The following is a 16,642-nucleotide window of genomic DNA, read 5'->3' as shown; positions in this document are numbered from 1 at the left end:
GAATACATTTCAATTTTTTGCCAATGCCTAATTTAATTATAGAAGTAAATTTGCTGCTGTTGCAAAAAACCATGTTATGCACATCAAATGTGAATTCTCTAATTTGTTTTTTTAATGAAGCAGCTGTTTTTGAGGCTCAGGGATGCTAGTTAGTGAGTTTTCCTACTGCTTGCCTGGTTTCTAGTATAGGTTCTTTTCTAAGCTTTAGAGACTTACTCACTGCTCATCATCTACATGTGTAGAAAGGTTTCTTTTCTTTCAAGGCCTTTTCAAGAGGTACTGGAGCAGATTTAGGAACGTAATGTAGTCCAGTATTCTTAACCAGGCCCATGTACCTGAATCTCTTGTGAAAGTACAAAAATTTACCAACGTGGCCTCTGGTCCAGCTACCCAACTCTGATTTGGAATAAATCGGGGGATGTCCTACTGTTATGCTTGGGAGCTGAATCCCTATTTGAGAACCATTGTTACTTGGTTTGTGTTCTAATTGAAAATCTAGATGTTGAGTTTATCAATTGATATTGGCCTAGTCATCGAATTCCTGTGTAATTGGGAAAGAGCTTTTGATAGGTATTAGTGTATGGGAAAGTTGTTTAACCTCTTGGGAAATTTTCAGCCAAAAATTTATCATTAAATATAGCTGACATTAATATTGAATTGTTGGGAATGAAATAAGACTATGTGTGCATTTTATAAATTTTGTAGCTTTTATAAATTTGCTCTCCCTCACAATGACAAATTTTAACCTTATTCCCTTTGGATGGACATTTTCTGAAGAGGCATTCCATTTTCTTTTTTCATAGGGTAGCACGGGTTAGATTCTGGTTCAACATAGCCCTTTGGGTTGCTAGGTTCTGTTAGGGGGGACTCCTTGAGCCTTTTGTAGACCAGAGAGCTCACATGATTTGGCTGAGAGCATAGGGTTTGGAAGGAAACTTCCTGGGCTTGAATCTCTGCTATGTCCCTTACTAACTGTGCGACCTGGGGCAAGTTAGCCTTTCCTTCATGGGGTGTTCTGAGAATTAGTTGTGGTGATATGTGAAATATGTAGTCAACAAATGGTCATTGTTGTGTTGTTACTCAGCTGTTAGTATTTGAAATAATGGATTACTGAGTCAATTTCCTGTCCTGATCACAGTCTGTTTTGTTGTCAGATGTAGACTGGAAACTTAGAAGTTGAGGCTTTTTCATCGTGTTAAATTTGCATTAACGCATCTATTTGGTGAATGTTACTTTGGGTGTCATAAAGTAGTTTAAATGTGCTTCCGAAAGTACCTGGCTTCCATTAATGTATTCATTTATTCACTAGGAGAGTAATTCATTTTTTATTACACAGTAGCTTATAGCAGGTGTTAGAAACTCCCGTTACTAGCACTGATCGCAACCAACATTCAACTTTTTTCTTTACTGTCCGCTGTTCTGTGGTTTTCCACCATTTATTCTTAATTGTCATGTATAGTGGAAGTAATTAAATCCATGAGTTGCCTCCTCTTGTTATAAATGTTTGCACCCATTTTAAGTTTGCGTGGCCTTTCCCAGATTCTGGTTTCAATTAACATGCTGATGGTTCTCTAGTTTACAGAGCAGATTAGTTGGCTTTGGTGTGGCTTTTTTACTTCTTCCTTTCTGCTTTTATGCATTTGGTCAGTGCACCTGTGTATCTAACTCTCCCCCTCTCAGGGAAGATGGGATGCGGAGCCATCTCCAGGAGCCTGAGCTGAGCCGTATGCATCTGGATGTTTGCCCATGGTCAAATTTATCTCCATTGAAGTAACTTGAACTACTTTATAGTAGGAAAAAAAGCCAGGTGGAATGAATCTCCCACCTGAGACGATACGTATTTAAGGACAGGAGGAGTCATGCTATGGAACTAAACATTAAGCAGTTGCTATATATATTTAAGTATTTGGGTTGAATTTAGCTATAATTTATGTTGTGCAGAATGAGGATATGGGGGAAAGAAGGACCCAAGTAGCTGGTAAAATGCCATCCGAAACCTTTTTTTTTTTTTTGAGAAGGGGCTTGCTCTGTGCTCTGGGCTTAGAGTGCCTTGGCGGCAGCCTAGCTCACAGCAACCTGAAACTCCTGGGCTCAAGCAATCCTCCTGCCTCCCGTGTAGCTGGGACTACAGGCATGCACCACCATGCCCGGCTAATTTTGTCTATATATTTTTAGTTGTCCAGGTAATTTTCTTCTATTTTTAGTAGAGATTGGGGGGGGGGTGTCTCACTCTTGCTCAGGCTGGTCTCGAACTCCTGAGCTCAAACAATCCACCCGCCTTGGCCTCCCAGAGTGCTAGAATTGCAGGCGTGACCACCATGCTGGGCCGAAACCTTTTTAAAGGTAGGTAGAAAGGAAGTATGTTGATATACTTCAGGATTTAATGAAAATGCCTGTGGGTGTGCACCTGGTGGGGTGGTGGGAGGTATAGGGGAAAAGAGTGCATGTGTCCTGATGAGAGAAATGGTTATTTTGTATTATGCAAGCAAGCATTTTTCTAAGTATTTTGCCCTTTTAAGCCTTTACAATCCGTTTTGTTTTCCCTGATGATTCACATGGCTGGGGAGCATTTGTGAGAAATGTTTAATTTTCTATGATACATGTTTTAGATTTCTGGGCATACTGTATGATGTTTTATTTTTTGAGCTTGTGGAAGCATACGAGACAAAGTATGAGACATTCTTCTATTACACCAGTGACTTTAAGAAGCAATTCTCCGGAGTTAAAAACATTTACACTTTGTATGTTGGTGGTCGTGCCTCAAAAATCCCTTTTACAGGACAAGGAAATTAGTTATTTTAGCTTCTTGTAATTTTTAAAAATTTCTGTCATTTTTTTTTTAAATTCTCTGAATTTTCATTGTAATAGATAATCTTCTTCATGGGGTGAGAAACCAGTATTTTCCTAAATGTATTTTAGAAACTTCATGGACTGGTTCAGAGTTTTAATAAAGCTCATAGAAATGGTTTAAAGTTTTAATTTTATTTAATTTTTTTGTTCCATAAGTTTACTTGTTGGTTTTCTTTTCATTTTTCTCCAAAGTTATACTTGAAAGGGCAGAGAGAATTGCTTTTGCTTTCCTCTCAAATGTAAAAATGTCAAACGCAACCATACCCTTTGTTCTTCATTGAAACCATTAGAGGGTAAGAAAGCCCACAGTCAAGCCTCTGCTGACCCAGCTCTCTGCTAGATGAGAAGCAGCTGCAACAGGAGAACCTGGACGGGAAGATCTAACCAGAGTAGGTTCTGCTGCTGAGGTTTACCATTTACTCTTTACTGCCTCTTGGTGGGTGGGAAATGGGGGATGAGTTAAAGCCAATTAATCACATAAAAATTATTTATTTCAGTACTATACCATCTGAGGCAAACAGGGTGAAAGTTTAGGACGTCTTAATTAAGGCCATGCCAGGAACACGGGAGACATTGTTGAAAAGGGTTTTCAAGTTAATTGTGTGTTCATTAGGGATGGGAAACATTTTTGTTGATATTCCTTAAACCATATTGCAACGTGAATTCCCCCTTTGTGACTTCGCAGTTTATATTGGTCTGCCTCTTACTTTTCTTAAAAGAAAAATATGGATCCCCACTTTGAGGTCATAGCTCATCTATGGGTGATGTGGTAGATAACGTCCTGGTTAGTTCAGAAGGACCTGATTTGCACTTTAGTTTTTATTCTGTAATCCGAGATGGTGACTTCCTTTTGGTGGTGGGAGATACAAAAAAAATCTTCCCTCTAAGAGTGGGATTTTGTTGGCAGGGAAATTTATAGTGTCTCCATCCACTACCACACCACATTATGTGCCCTAGTTAGGCACGTGTGAGCGAAGTGGGCCTAACTGGGTTAGGCAAAGAGAATGAGGTGAGTGTTTTCTGTAAGAACTATTTTCAGGTTGGAAAATTCTCATTTCTATTTCCAGGGTTGTTCAGTCTGGAGGGTAAAGTACAAATTAAAGTGCACTGTTTTAGAAGTGGGACTGGGTTTTGGCATTGGCAGCTGGATATTTGCAGTTTGGGCCAAAGATCGTGGATGAGTTTTGGCTCCCCATGCATGAGGAGCTCTGGAGGAAACACTGAGGAAGAAACGAAAAGGGATACCATGAAGGGAAGTTTAAACTAGAACAGAAACACTAAGCCTCCCAGTTCCTCTCTGCAGGCTAGCATTTCATTCTGTCAAGACAGGGGAAGCTCAAGATCCTGTTGTACATTTCCTTCCCCCCTCTGTCCTCCAAGCAGAGCCTTATTCTGGTGTTCATTGTAATGCACACATCATCTTTTCTAGCTAAAATCCTTGGAGTGAGTGTTTTGGATAAGAGATAGACACCATTTAAGTAGTGTATATATGGCAACAATGCTTCTTCTCAGACCCTGATCTTTTGTCAAGGATGTCAAATCTGATCATCTTTTTTTTTTTTTTTGAGACAGAGTCTCGCTCTGTTGCCCGGGCTAGAATGCTGTGGTGTCAGCCTAGCTCACAGCAACCTCAAACTCCTGGGCTCAAGCGATCCTCCTGCCTCAGCCTCCCGAGTAGCTGGAACTACAGGCATGTGCCACCATGCCCGGCTAATTTTTTCTATGTATATTTTTAGTTGTACAGATAATTTCCTTCTGTTTTTAGTAGAGATGGGGTCTCGCTCTTGCTCAGGCTGGTCTCGAACTCCTGACCTTGAGCGATCCTCCCGCCTCGGCCTTGTAAAGGGCTAGGATTACAGGCGTGAGCCACCACGCCCAGCCAAATCTGATCATTCTTAATCTTTGTGGCCACACATCACCTGTTAGATGAGGAAAGTTAGAGATTGGTGACTGGGCCCCACTGTGTCTTGGAACTAAATGTTGGGTGAGCCTGCTGGGTTGTTGGCTGAACTCTGGTTACCCAGCATCTAACACAGGGCTAAAGTTTGGGGAGATGGGTAGCCTCTCCATCAAGCTTGTGCATATGAGATGAGGCAGACATCAGTAAAGTCATAGACTCACCGCCAGCAAGATGTATTGGACCGGGAAGCCAGTGCTTGTAATTGCTTTCCTGTTGTGTGCTGCGTATTGACCAGGCACTTGGAGTTAAGAGACAGGCTCTGTTTGGCTGCATTCATGATGAAAGCAGGCCACCTGACTTCCTGGTCTAGCTCACTCGATTCCTCCTCATCTTTATCTGAAGACTTGAATCAAAACGTGTCGAATCAAGTGTCCAAGTGGCAGATGTTCCTTCATTAATAACGTGGAGACCACATAGCTAGTTGGAAGAACTTTGGTATCACTGACCAGTGGTGCTCAGTGGTTATCATATTTCATTGATTCTAAGGTATACTTGGTTTTCATATTTTAAAATGCCTAAAGTAAGAAATAACCAGGTGGCATCTGTAATATAGTTTCCATAGCCTGAGCTTGATTGAATGTAGTCTAGGTTATATTGTCATCACTTCATTATAAGCATAGTTGGGTCTTTACCTATTGCATTTAGTTGCTATTTAAATAAGATTCAAAAAGATTTCATTTCAATACCAAATTGTATTTTAAAGTTACCTTGAATAAACAAAGACTCGGAAAGGGAGCAGCAGGCTGTAAATTTGATAGTAGTGAAAGAAATATTTGTTGTGGGAGGAATTACCAAAACTTCATGTTATATTGCAAAACAATTATCAGGTGTTTTGGAGGGGGGACTTAAGAAAGAGAAAGTGGTCCTCAAGTAAATGAAGTAGTATTAGGTCCCCAAGGATTGTCTGTTTATTCCCTGGCAGGGAAGGCAGGGGAAACTGCTGTATCCTTGGACTACAAGAAAATTCCAAGCAAAACATAGCTGCTGTCTGGTAGCATGATTAAGGGGTCATGCCATAGTTTATTAGCAGTAGTGTTTTCAGTTTTAGCGGTATATGATATAATGGCAAATTTCATACTTGAAGGCATGATTTTGGTGAAGGAAGTAGAAAGATGTCGCTTAACAAAATTGTAAGTATTTACTGTGCTCATCAGGTTTGAGGAAAATAGCTCACTTCCGGGACCTCACAGTTTAGTATGGGGGCTAAGCATTGCATAGAATCTCTGAGTAATACTAACTCTAACTAGTACTCTGATAGAGTCTGGGGAAAACTGTGAGGCAAAGAGATGAAAGGTGAATATGAGTAAGTTGAGGGAAAAGCTGGGAGGATTTGGGTCAAAATTCTGGTTCGCAACTATCAATAGCTACCAGGTGGGGATTGTTGGGTTACATAGTCAAATAGAAAACCTTCCTTCCAGTGGTGGGCAGTGTACTGTCATGGAAAAACATTAGGCTAATGAAGCAGGAGGCCTGGGTCTCATCCCTGCCCTTCTCAGTAGGGTTCAAGGTGAGCCAGTCTGACCGTCCTTTAGTCTTTCCGAGTCTCAGTTTCCTCCTGTGAAATGGAGAAAACTTTGGTGCATGTGTAGTGTTCTGTTGCTGGAAGTGGGTGCATTTTATATCCTGCGAGCCTAGTGACCCACAGCTGGTGGGGGCCATTCCTATTCCCCGTTAGTTTTAATTTGCTGATTTTTCTGGGAGCGGGGAAGTGACCAATTTATGGATTGAACTGGGAAGTTGTCCTAGGCTTCTGAAGAGTTGCTGTGTGGTCCAGCCATGCATCCACTTTTGTGCAGCATTATAAATGGGATGTTTTGGCACCCGTAGCTGCTTCCCTTGGCAGGGAAAGAGCCTGAGTCACTCTCCCCTGGTGCTTCTTCCAAGCTCTCTCCACTCTCCTCCCTTCCCTCTGCTGATCTCATCCCAGGAGATTCTCTTCAAACTAGTTTTGCCTTAGCTTGAGAGAGTGGTGTAAAGAAGCGGATACTGCTATATCCTTTTTTAAAAGGAAAATTACTGTGCTGAATCTGAGCCCATGATGTATTTAAGGAAGATGCTGGTTTATTTATTTATTTAATTTTAAGTGGACAGTGCTCCCCATTTTCTCTCAGGTGTAGCAGAGGAACACAGTTCTGAACCACTAACTCTGCACAATGACGGGCAGGAATCTTCCATGTCGTAAACCAGTCTTTGCTGGTCCCCATCTCCGAAGTCCTGTTTGTTTCTTGCACTCAAATTAATTTATTGACATTCAATTCGTTGTAATATTAAATGCTATTGTAAATCTGAGCAATCATGCTTAGTTGATATTCCCGAGAGACTGTAATTTTAACAAGAATAAGCTCTGTTGATTGTTAACAAGAAACTGTCTTTATTTAGGGACCCCCACCCCCATTCCCAGTGTTACTGCCGCAATGTCCTCTGTCTGTAAGCTGTTTCCTAATAGCACATGCATTGTCATTGTAGGTGAAAACTCCCCCCCCACCAGCCCTGATAGATTCCTAAGTAAGAAGCTGCAGGAGGTACACATGACCTTCCACTGTCCACATCTGGGAATCTGGGAGTGGGGAATGGCAAGCTGGATTATTGGTGCTGGAATTCTGCTTCCGGAATACAAAAGAAGCTCTGCATCTTGGGATTAATCCTTGCAGGACTACACCCCTCTCCCACCCCCATTTCCTCCTTATTCTCCTGTAAACATGAAGTTGTCTGCATGTCCACTTGGCTGTCCTGTCATGTAGGGAACAACAGTGGCTGGTGTGCTTCCAGCTGGCAGAACAGTTAAAAGGTAGCATGTAACTTAATACTTTTCCCCTGTCAGACATGATTATAAGTCTGAATTCACTAAACTCAAATTCACTCATTGAATGTATAGAGTTACTTTTGCAAATAAATACACAATAGTACAGCAGTTTATTACAGTTGTAAAAGGCAATTTTATTGATACATCAAAACTACTTTCCCTTTTATTGCCAAATAATATTCCATTGTGTGGATATGTCACATCTTATCCATTCATCAGGTGATGGGCATTTGGGAGTGGTTTCCATGTTTTGGTCATTATGAGTAATTCTGTTGTGAACATTTGTGTACAAATTTTTGTGTGGACATATTTTCACTTCTATTGTGTGTATACCAAGGGAATTGAATTGCTGGGTCATATGGTGACTCCTTAACCTTTTGAGGACCAGCCAGACTATTTTTTCAAAGCCACCACATCATTTTACACCCCTGTGTTTAAAGACCCAGTTTCTCCACATCTTTGCCAACACTTACTGCTTGTCTTTTTGATTATGTCATCCTAGTGGGTATGCAGTGGTATCTCACTGTGGGTTTGACTTGCATTTCCCTAATAACTTACGGTGTTGAGTATCTCTTCTTGTGTATTTTGTTCATTTGTATATGTTAGAGTAGAAATCTTGGAGTTAATTTATTATTATACTTGTACTGAGAAATCCATTCAAATATTCATTATTTAAATTTCAACTTCTATGGTAGGTTTGAACCAGAGCAGTTTGGAGATTGAAAATAAAATTGCTTCCTCTATTTGGGAAAAGATAATTGCTAACCAGGAACGGCTCTTTTTTAACAATAAAATAAAAAAATATAAAAGTCTATTTGAAAATGTAATGCCATTTGATCTAGGTAAATTAATGGTATATCCATGATCAACAGGTTTAGAAGGTAGCAATCTATTGCATTAGAATACTATTCCTGATATGAATCCCATGTTCCTCCTTGTTGAGAAGTCAGAACAGTGGTAAACCCCGTCAGCCATTTCTCCATTCCTCCCTTCCCTTCATGATTTCAGTGCAGGAAAAATTCTTTTTAGTCAAAACGCTCAATTACTTTCCTGTTTCTAGGGAAATAGAGATGGTAGTTTTGCATCAACCGGAGCCACCAATTATTGTTGACCCACTCAAGTGGTTCAGGCTTCATTAGTAATTAACTCGGGGAACTAATTGTACATCTACAGTAAAATAAAAACAAATGGGAAAAAACCATGCCACTTACCTTCCTGAATCTTCCACTTTAGAACAGCGTCCCCCTCTGTGTCAGTACATCCCGATACAGGTGTTTCAGAGGTCAGCAGTGAGGTGTATTCAACTGTAGTAGCTGCTGTCTTACTGGTGAGGACACTGACACTGTTGTTCTCTAATTGACATGTGAAGATGGTAACATACTTTCTCAGAGGCTGAATAATGGCCCCCAAATATATCTAAATCCTAATCCCTGGAATCTCTCATCCTATGTGGCAAAAGGGATTTTGTAGATGGGATTAAATTAAGGATTGCCCGCTGGGGAGATTATTCAAGATTATCCAGGTGGGCCCAAAGTAATCACAAAGGTTCTTAGAAACAGAGGTAGGTGGATCACAGTCAGAGAGCAAAATATTAGAGGAGAAAACTACCTGCAGTGGGAGTGATGCACTTTGAGGATGCAGGAAGGGGCCACCAGTCAAGGCGTATAGGCAACTGCTAGAAGCTGAAAAAGGCAAGGATTCTCTTTATTCAGAGCTTCCAGAAAAATCTAGCCCTGTCATCACCTCGACTTTAGCCTAGTGAAACTGATTTTAGACTTTTGAAGTTCAGAACTGTAAAAGAATAAATGTTTGTCTTAGGACTCTATGTTTGTTAATAGCAGCAATTGGAAAGTAGAACATACTTTAAGGCTAAATGTTATCTTTGTTCCTTTGTCCCTCATTAACAGAGGAGGTAGACATGCGGATACTGCTGCTGCCGCAAGTAATGCTCATTAAATACTTCATGTGCCAGACACGTGTTTAAAAACCTTCAGTGTATTACATTAGTGTATGCAGCAGGCATTCATACCACAGATGAGGAGATGGACATGTACTTAAATTGCCCAATATTACACAGCTAGTAAGCAGCAGAGCTGGGATTTGAACCCAGGCCACCTGGCTCCAAACTCCATGATTTTAACCAATAACTTTTATAGGGATATGGGGGTTCAAACTTGAATTTGTTAGCTATATGAATTAGCCGACTTCTTTTTTTAGGAGGACAAATAATTAATATCATCCTGAAAAACCAACTGTTGAATATATTGAATGCTAATTAAAGGTTTTTGCCACTTACTGGTGGAATTCAGCCAGTAATTTAGTTAGGAAACCGTAGACTACCTACTCCTCTAAGTGAGAATTTTATGGTTGATAAATGCTGTAAAGAAAGTTAAAGCATTGGGTATTCCTTAAAATATTATAACTGAAAGAGTGGAATTGGAGTGATTCTAACACAAAGAAATGTTATGCCTGAGGTGGTGGATACCCGAATTCCCTGATATGATTAATTCACATTGTATGCCTGTATCAAAACGGAACATGTCCCCTAAAAGATACACAACTGTTATTTACCAGTAATAATTAAAAATAAAAAGTCTAAAAAAGAATGTTAAGACAGTTTTTCAGATTGGGTGGAAGGGTGGTCAGAGAAGGCTTCTTTGTGAGCTGATGCTCCATAACTGAAATGTTGTGATAAGAGAGGATCCAGAGGGGGGAGGGCAGGATTCCAGGTGGGGGGAACCAGCACAGAAGAGTTGATTAGGATGTGGGTTCACATCGTTGTGAATCATGGCAGGAGTTCAAGAAAGAAATGAAGTCTAGAAGAATGTTTGTCGAGACCATTCTAGCAGGTCTCTCCCTCCCTTTCTGTACACATCGCCTACTGGGTGGCATGCAAACCGAGGGAGGGGAGCAGACGTCACACTCGCATCCTACCCTTTCCAATGGAAAGCTTACGGGTCTTAAAAGTAGTTAGTTGACATTATAAAGGGATTGTCTGCTTGTACATTTTATAAAAAGCTCCTTTTTAATTTAAGTGATCGCACAGTGTTAGAAGTTGTTCATGAACTTGATAACATAAGCAAGCTGATATTTTGGTTCACTTAGACTGCAATATCAATATTATACTTTATATTCAGAAATTGTAAAATTTTACTTGGTAAAAAGTGATTATGGTTTTGTTTTGCATACTGTTAGTTGATTGTAGAAGTTTTTTTTTGTTTTGGACACAAGCCCTGTTTGCCAGTAATATGTTCTTTCCAGAACTGTCATAGGGGAATCAAGTAATTTCGTTATTTGTGCAATCATTTTAAGTAAAATTTGATTTGAGGTTAGCAGATTTAAAGTGAGTTTTATTCTTTTAGGTAAAAATCACATTAATAAGATTCACTATTTTAACCATTTTAAAGTATTCAATTCATTGACTTTTACTTAGTATACTTCCATAACATTTTAATCACCCTCAAAAAGAAACCCCAAACCCATTAGCAGTTGCTCCCCATAATTCTCTCCCCATAATCTCTAGCAGCCACAGATCTACTTTCTGTCTCTGGATTAGCCTGTTCTGGAGACTTCATGTCACTGGGATCATACAGTATGTGGCCTCCTTGTCTGCTGTTTCGCTTAGCATGCTTTCAGGGTTCATCCATGCTGTACCATAAATTCTTTTTTATGGCTGAATATTAATTTCTTCCTTTGTATATACCATATATTGTTTTACTTATTCATCAGTTGATGGACAGTTGGGTTGTTTTCTACTTTTTGTCTGTTGTGAATAATGCTTCTATGAGTATTTGTGTACAAGTTTTGCATGAGTGCCTATTAGTAGAACTGAATAATTCTATGTTTAACTTTCTGAGGAACCCCTGCTTTTCCAAAGTAGCATTCCCACAGTCGATGTATAAGGCTTCCCATTTCTTTTCCTCTTCACCAGTAACTATTATTTTTCATTTTGTTTTTATTATAGTCATGCTAGTGGAGGTGTCCAAGTTCATTTTAATGGAATCTTTAACAATTACACACACTTTGTCATATTTGTCAAATGGTACATAGTGTTTAATATATAAGGGAAAGCATACTTTTCATCCAGTAAATTAATAACTATAAGCTTGATTGGGACGGAAACGTGTATTACAGCTTTATTAATGCTTACATTTTACTTATGTATTAATAAATGCAGAAACTAAGTAGAGATAAGAAGCCACACTTATTTTCATGATCTCATGTTTGTGACTCTTGTTCTTCGTGTTATTCGGAGGTCTTTTGCTGTGTGTTCAGTGGGAAGTGAAAGATCATCTCTAGGGAGACAGGCCTTGTGAGACAGTGGTGCTGCAGCTGGGCAGCCGTCTCGACCTGGGGAAGCCATGTGTGTGTCTTCATCGCTGAATTATTTCACATAAATCTCTTGGCATGGTGTCCAGAATATATAGCAAGCTCAGTATGTGCAAAGATAAGCATACTTAACACAAAATTTTGTAGTAAAGAAGTTAGCAATTTTCAGAATAGTACATTTTTTGGTCAGATACAAATACCGTAGGATTTATAGATTGATGAAGATTGTGAGGCAGAAGTACAGATTTCCTTTTTGCTCCTCATTCGTTATTAGTCTTTAATCACAGGTTCCTTATTATGGATATGATCTAAAACTTAAACAGTACACATCAGTGAACAAACCATAACTTCAAACTGATAACCACGATATTCACAATGGGTCTAGTGTGGGTGATGGGTCAAACTTATGCACAACTGTCTTACATGTTCATTTGACAGGTATTTGGAGGCTCTCAAGCTGTTAAAGAAAAATCACTCTAAGTAATTTTATTTATTATTTTTATTTTTATTTTTTTCCCTTAATGCCGAGAAATTGAAAGACTCATGGCTGAGAAATTCTATACCAAATTTAGGGGAAATAATCAATACCCAGAGTAGTAAGTAAATCTTTTCTCAAATACTTATTTAAACTATAGATTGTGAGATCTTAAACTTCTCTGTGTTTCCTGCAGAAAGTGAATTGCCACTGGATATATATATATATATATATATTTTGTATTTAAGGAAGGCACAGCCCTCTGCAGACTCATGTATATCCCTTCTCTTGTTGAAGCATCTCCCAGATGTGTTTCCTTCTGTCTCACGAAGAAACAATTCCACTCTCTTCGGAGTTTATTGTTGGCCACGTAATTTTGTTTATGATGTTTTTGTTGCTGGTGGTTTTTCTTATGCTCTGTGTTCTTATTCAGGAAGCCCATCTCCTTTTCCTATTTATGGTAATTACTAGAGAGCATTTTATTTCGGCCCTACAGAGTGCCTGCTGTGTTTCTCTGTGTGGGCATGTGTTTTACAGTTGGAAAATGTTTTCTTTGAGGTCGGGGCTTTTTGTGAGATGGTCTAAGAAGTTTGTCAAACCCCAACTGGCTTGGGGGAAAAAAAAAGATTTGTTTAGCACAACCTGTTTACTATTGCTCTTCAGCATTTCTACTATAAACTTTAATGTTAATGGGAAGAAAAACTCCTTTTTTCTCCCAACATAGTTGACCTTAATTTAGTTATTAGTTTCCGGTGATGGGATATGGGGTCAAAGATGATTTGCCTTTTCCAATCTCCTCCTTTTGATACATTAATAATTAAATAAACAAATAGGCACAACCACGTTTCCTGACACTGGATTAAGACATTCTTTTTGTATTATTGACAGATAAGGACTGACTTACCTCTGACTCGTAGACATGCCGGATTAATGAGATTTGCCTCATTCTGCTTTGTGTGGATTAATAGCAGATTGATTCAGTTCCTTGAAGCTAGTATGTGCTTGTTTTATGTTTCAGTGAATGAAAACTGCAGTGTCCACTGAAATGTTTTGCTTTTCTAGGTTTATGAAAATACCAGATCCTAGTTTTCAAAAAGAGAATTACAGTCAAGAAAATAAAAAGTGTGTTAAGAAATTTCACATGCTCTATTTAAACAATCATCTAGTTTCCTTTAGTTACAAAGGTTTCCCTTCCTCCCCTGTACAATTGTTAAACTTCTAATGTGTACTAGGCTTCAGGCTAAGGAGTTGTCAGAATACAGATGATTTTAATGCCATGAGACTTTGATTTCTTCAAGGGTAGGAGTGTGAGGGTCACAGGACATAGTTCTAGAGCAGCCGTTCTGAGTTTATCAAAATCTGGGGGCACACGCCACACCCAGACCGGTTAAGTCAGAGTGGGCGTGAGGGCTGGATTCACTAAAGCACATCAGGTGATTTCCTTCCAGAGCAGCCAAGCTTGACAAGTATTCTAGAATACTTGAACTAGTCTAGTATTCTAGAGAAGTGCTTCTAGTGCTGCTCAAACTTGAACACCAACCACCAGCAATAGAGACAAGAAGGACTTGGTAGGAGGATAGGAATATGGTTTTCCAGGAAACCCAGTAAAGAATGTTTTAGGGAGAATCTTTGTTTCAGACGCTCAAGGTTTACTGAAGAAGAAATTCAAACCACAGCATAGGCATGGCGGCAGGCTGTGACTCTGAGGTGGGTAAAATTAAAAATGTTTCTTAATGTCATTTATGTTCTGCGTTTCCCTCCAAGTCTTAGGGTTTGCTCGTTTAGATTTTTGTGCTACTGTACACTCTTGAGTCCTGACAGCTTTCCTGCCTGTAGGTCCGGCCAGTGAGTGGCACCCAGAGGTAGCTGTTCTGGATCTTTCTTGGGTTCATTCACTTGAGAGAAAACAGTTGGCAGTTTGTTTCACTGCCATGCTAGTCTGTGTGATTTGTGACCACTTGAAAACTTGTCTGAATAGTCTTGGTGTTGCTGAATAGAGTGTCTTGTGACCATATTTTGGCTACCTGTGTGGGCAGGCCAGTATATCTTCACATCACTCTGCATTTCCATTTTTCATTATTTGCATGCGAGGCCTAAATATAAATACGGCTGTCTGTGGGAGGGAGGCGGGGGGGGGGGGAGAGTGTGTGTGTGTGTGTGTGTGTGTGTGTGAGAGAGAGAGAGAGAGAGAGAGAGAGAAAGAGATTACTTGATTATGACTGAAGTGGCTAATAGAATTTACTGACCAGCGCGGACCGATGGAGTCCTCCACTACTACATTAGTGAAACTCTACGACTTATGAGTTAGGACTTGTGATGTCACATGTAGATTTTTATAGAATGGATCTTAAGTATATGAAACATTCCTTTTCTTCTTTCCGTATTCACTCCTCTGAGTTCCGTCACTCTTTATATGCTATTCCTAAGGCTCTGAAAACCTTGTTAGCCACAAAAGGACACGTTCAGGTTAGCCAGTCATGTTAACCAAACACGACTCCTTGTCTGGTGTGTGTTTTGAAATGGGCATCTGAAGATGACGGCTATTGCCACTACTTGAGATGCTCACACCTTATCAATTAGGGGTGTTAGTAGTTGTGCAGAAATTAAAGCTTATCAGGGAAGTTAGGCTGGCCACAAGTCTTTATGGGCTCTCCTAGGAAATTTGGAATCATAGACAATCGGGTACCATGGAAGGCTTCAGTAGGGGTTGGAGTGATGTGAATTGACTCATTGCCGTGTGTCTGTGTTTGTGCAGAAAAGGCACGGGGAGGATGGTTGGAATTGGGATTGGGTGGTTGCAGAGGCATTTTTGAAGATTTCTTCTGTAAGAGGAGATGAGAGCCTGTTTTAAGTATGTGCCCAAGGAATTGATTTACAGATAGCATTACCTTGATTTAAAAAGGGAATGTCAACAATGAGAAAGAAGGTGCCAAGTTCAGGTCAGGTTCCCAAACTAGGGTGCCTATAGGGTTAAGTGAGACAGAATCGTGTAGGTGGAGGAGGGGGGAGGGACATGTCAAGAAGATAATTTAATAGTCATGGGTTTTTAGATCGTAACTGGAGATTGGGGAGTGCAGCACAATCCAACTTGTAGGTGATGGCAGGAAAACCAGCGAGAGTCAGGTTGCCAATAAAAAAAAGTTTGCATTAGGTTTGGCAATTACAGTGTTTTTCATGGCAGTGAGAAGAGTTTTCGTGGAGGACTAGGGTGAATGTGGGATACCCTGCATGTCCAGTGAACAGCAGCTGTTCTTAAAGTGTGATTCCCTGGACCAGCAGCGTCAATGTTACCTAGGAGAATCTCAGGGAAGGGGGCCGAGCAGTGTGGGCTTCCTCAAGCCCTCCTGGTGTCTCTGATGTGTGCTTGCATCTGCCCTAGATAATTGTTTTACACATTTGATCCAGTCTAAGGCTCACAGGATTCCAGAACTAGAATCCTGGCCCTTTATTACCTCCAGGCCACTGTTCTAGCCGCCACCTCCTTGTGTGTTCACTCAGGAAATGTTTTCCCGATGCCTGCTGTGTGCTAGACTCATTGGTACGTATTGGGAACAAAGATGAATAAGGACGCAGACTACCGGGGGTGTGATCTGTAGTACTGAACAACTCTTTGCCTCAGTTTCCTCACTTAAAATGCTCATGTGATATTTCACGGGCTAGTTGTAAAATGTGGAGGAGAATATAGACAAACACATATGTGGCCTTGCGGCAATGGACCACACATGTCATCTGTGGGAAATGCTATTAGGCCGGGAAAGCAGAGATTACAACTTCCTGGAGACTCACTCCTGTAATGAAAGGGTGCCAGCCAGTCCCAAGGTGGTCGTTAACTCTGGGGAGGGCTGGAGGGTACAGGAAGGGGTTAAGGCACATGGCACAACTCTAACCATTTGTGGGAAAAATAAGGAAGGTGTCAAATTTATGTTACACTGAAGGACAGTGTATTTGTAAACTTTTTAATAGTTTCAAAATTTTCATCAGATGGACCAAAATAAACTTAATGGTTTATAATATAACTTGACCAACCGTTCCCCTGACAACGTATGTACACTTCTGCTTATTTCCTACCTGGGGGCATTGCTGAGCCACAAAGGCCAGCAAGTCAGTTGGGTATCGATCAAGCTCATAAAATGACCCCAGCAGTGTCCTAGGACCTGGTGGGAGAAGGAGAAGCGTAAAACCTACTCTAACACCGCCTGGCCATGGTTCACAGGCCCATAATTTT

General features: G+C 40.3%; 1 protein-coding gene across 1 annotated transcript in view; it reads left to right on the top strand.

Moving 5' to 3' along the window:
• Window positions 1-16,642, top strand: part of JARID2 (jumonji and AT-rich interaction domain containing 2) — a 242,337-nt gene that overhangs the window by 82,181 nt on the left and 143,514 nt on the right. The window lies entirely within an intron of this gene.

This window comes from Eulemur rufifrons, chromosome 18 (genome assembly GCF_041146395.1).
Source record: "Eulemur rufifrons isolate Redbay chromosome 18, OSU_ERuf_1, whole genome shotgun sequence".
In the NCBI taxonomy this organism is placed as follows: Eukaryota; Metazoa; Chordata; class Mammalia; order Primates; family Lemuridae; genus Eulemur; species Eulemur rufifrons.
This window is presented reverse-complemented; position numbering and strand designations above follow the sequence as displayed.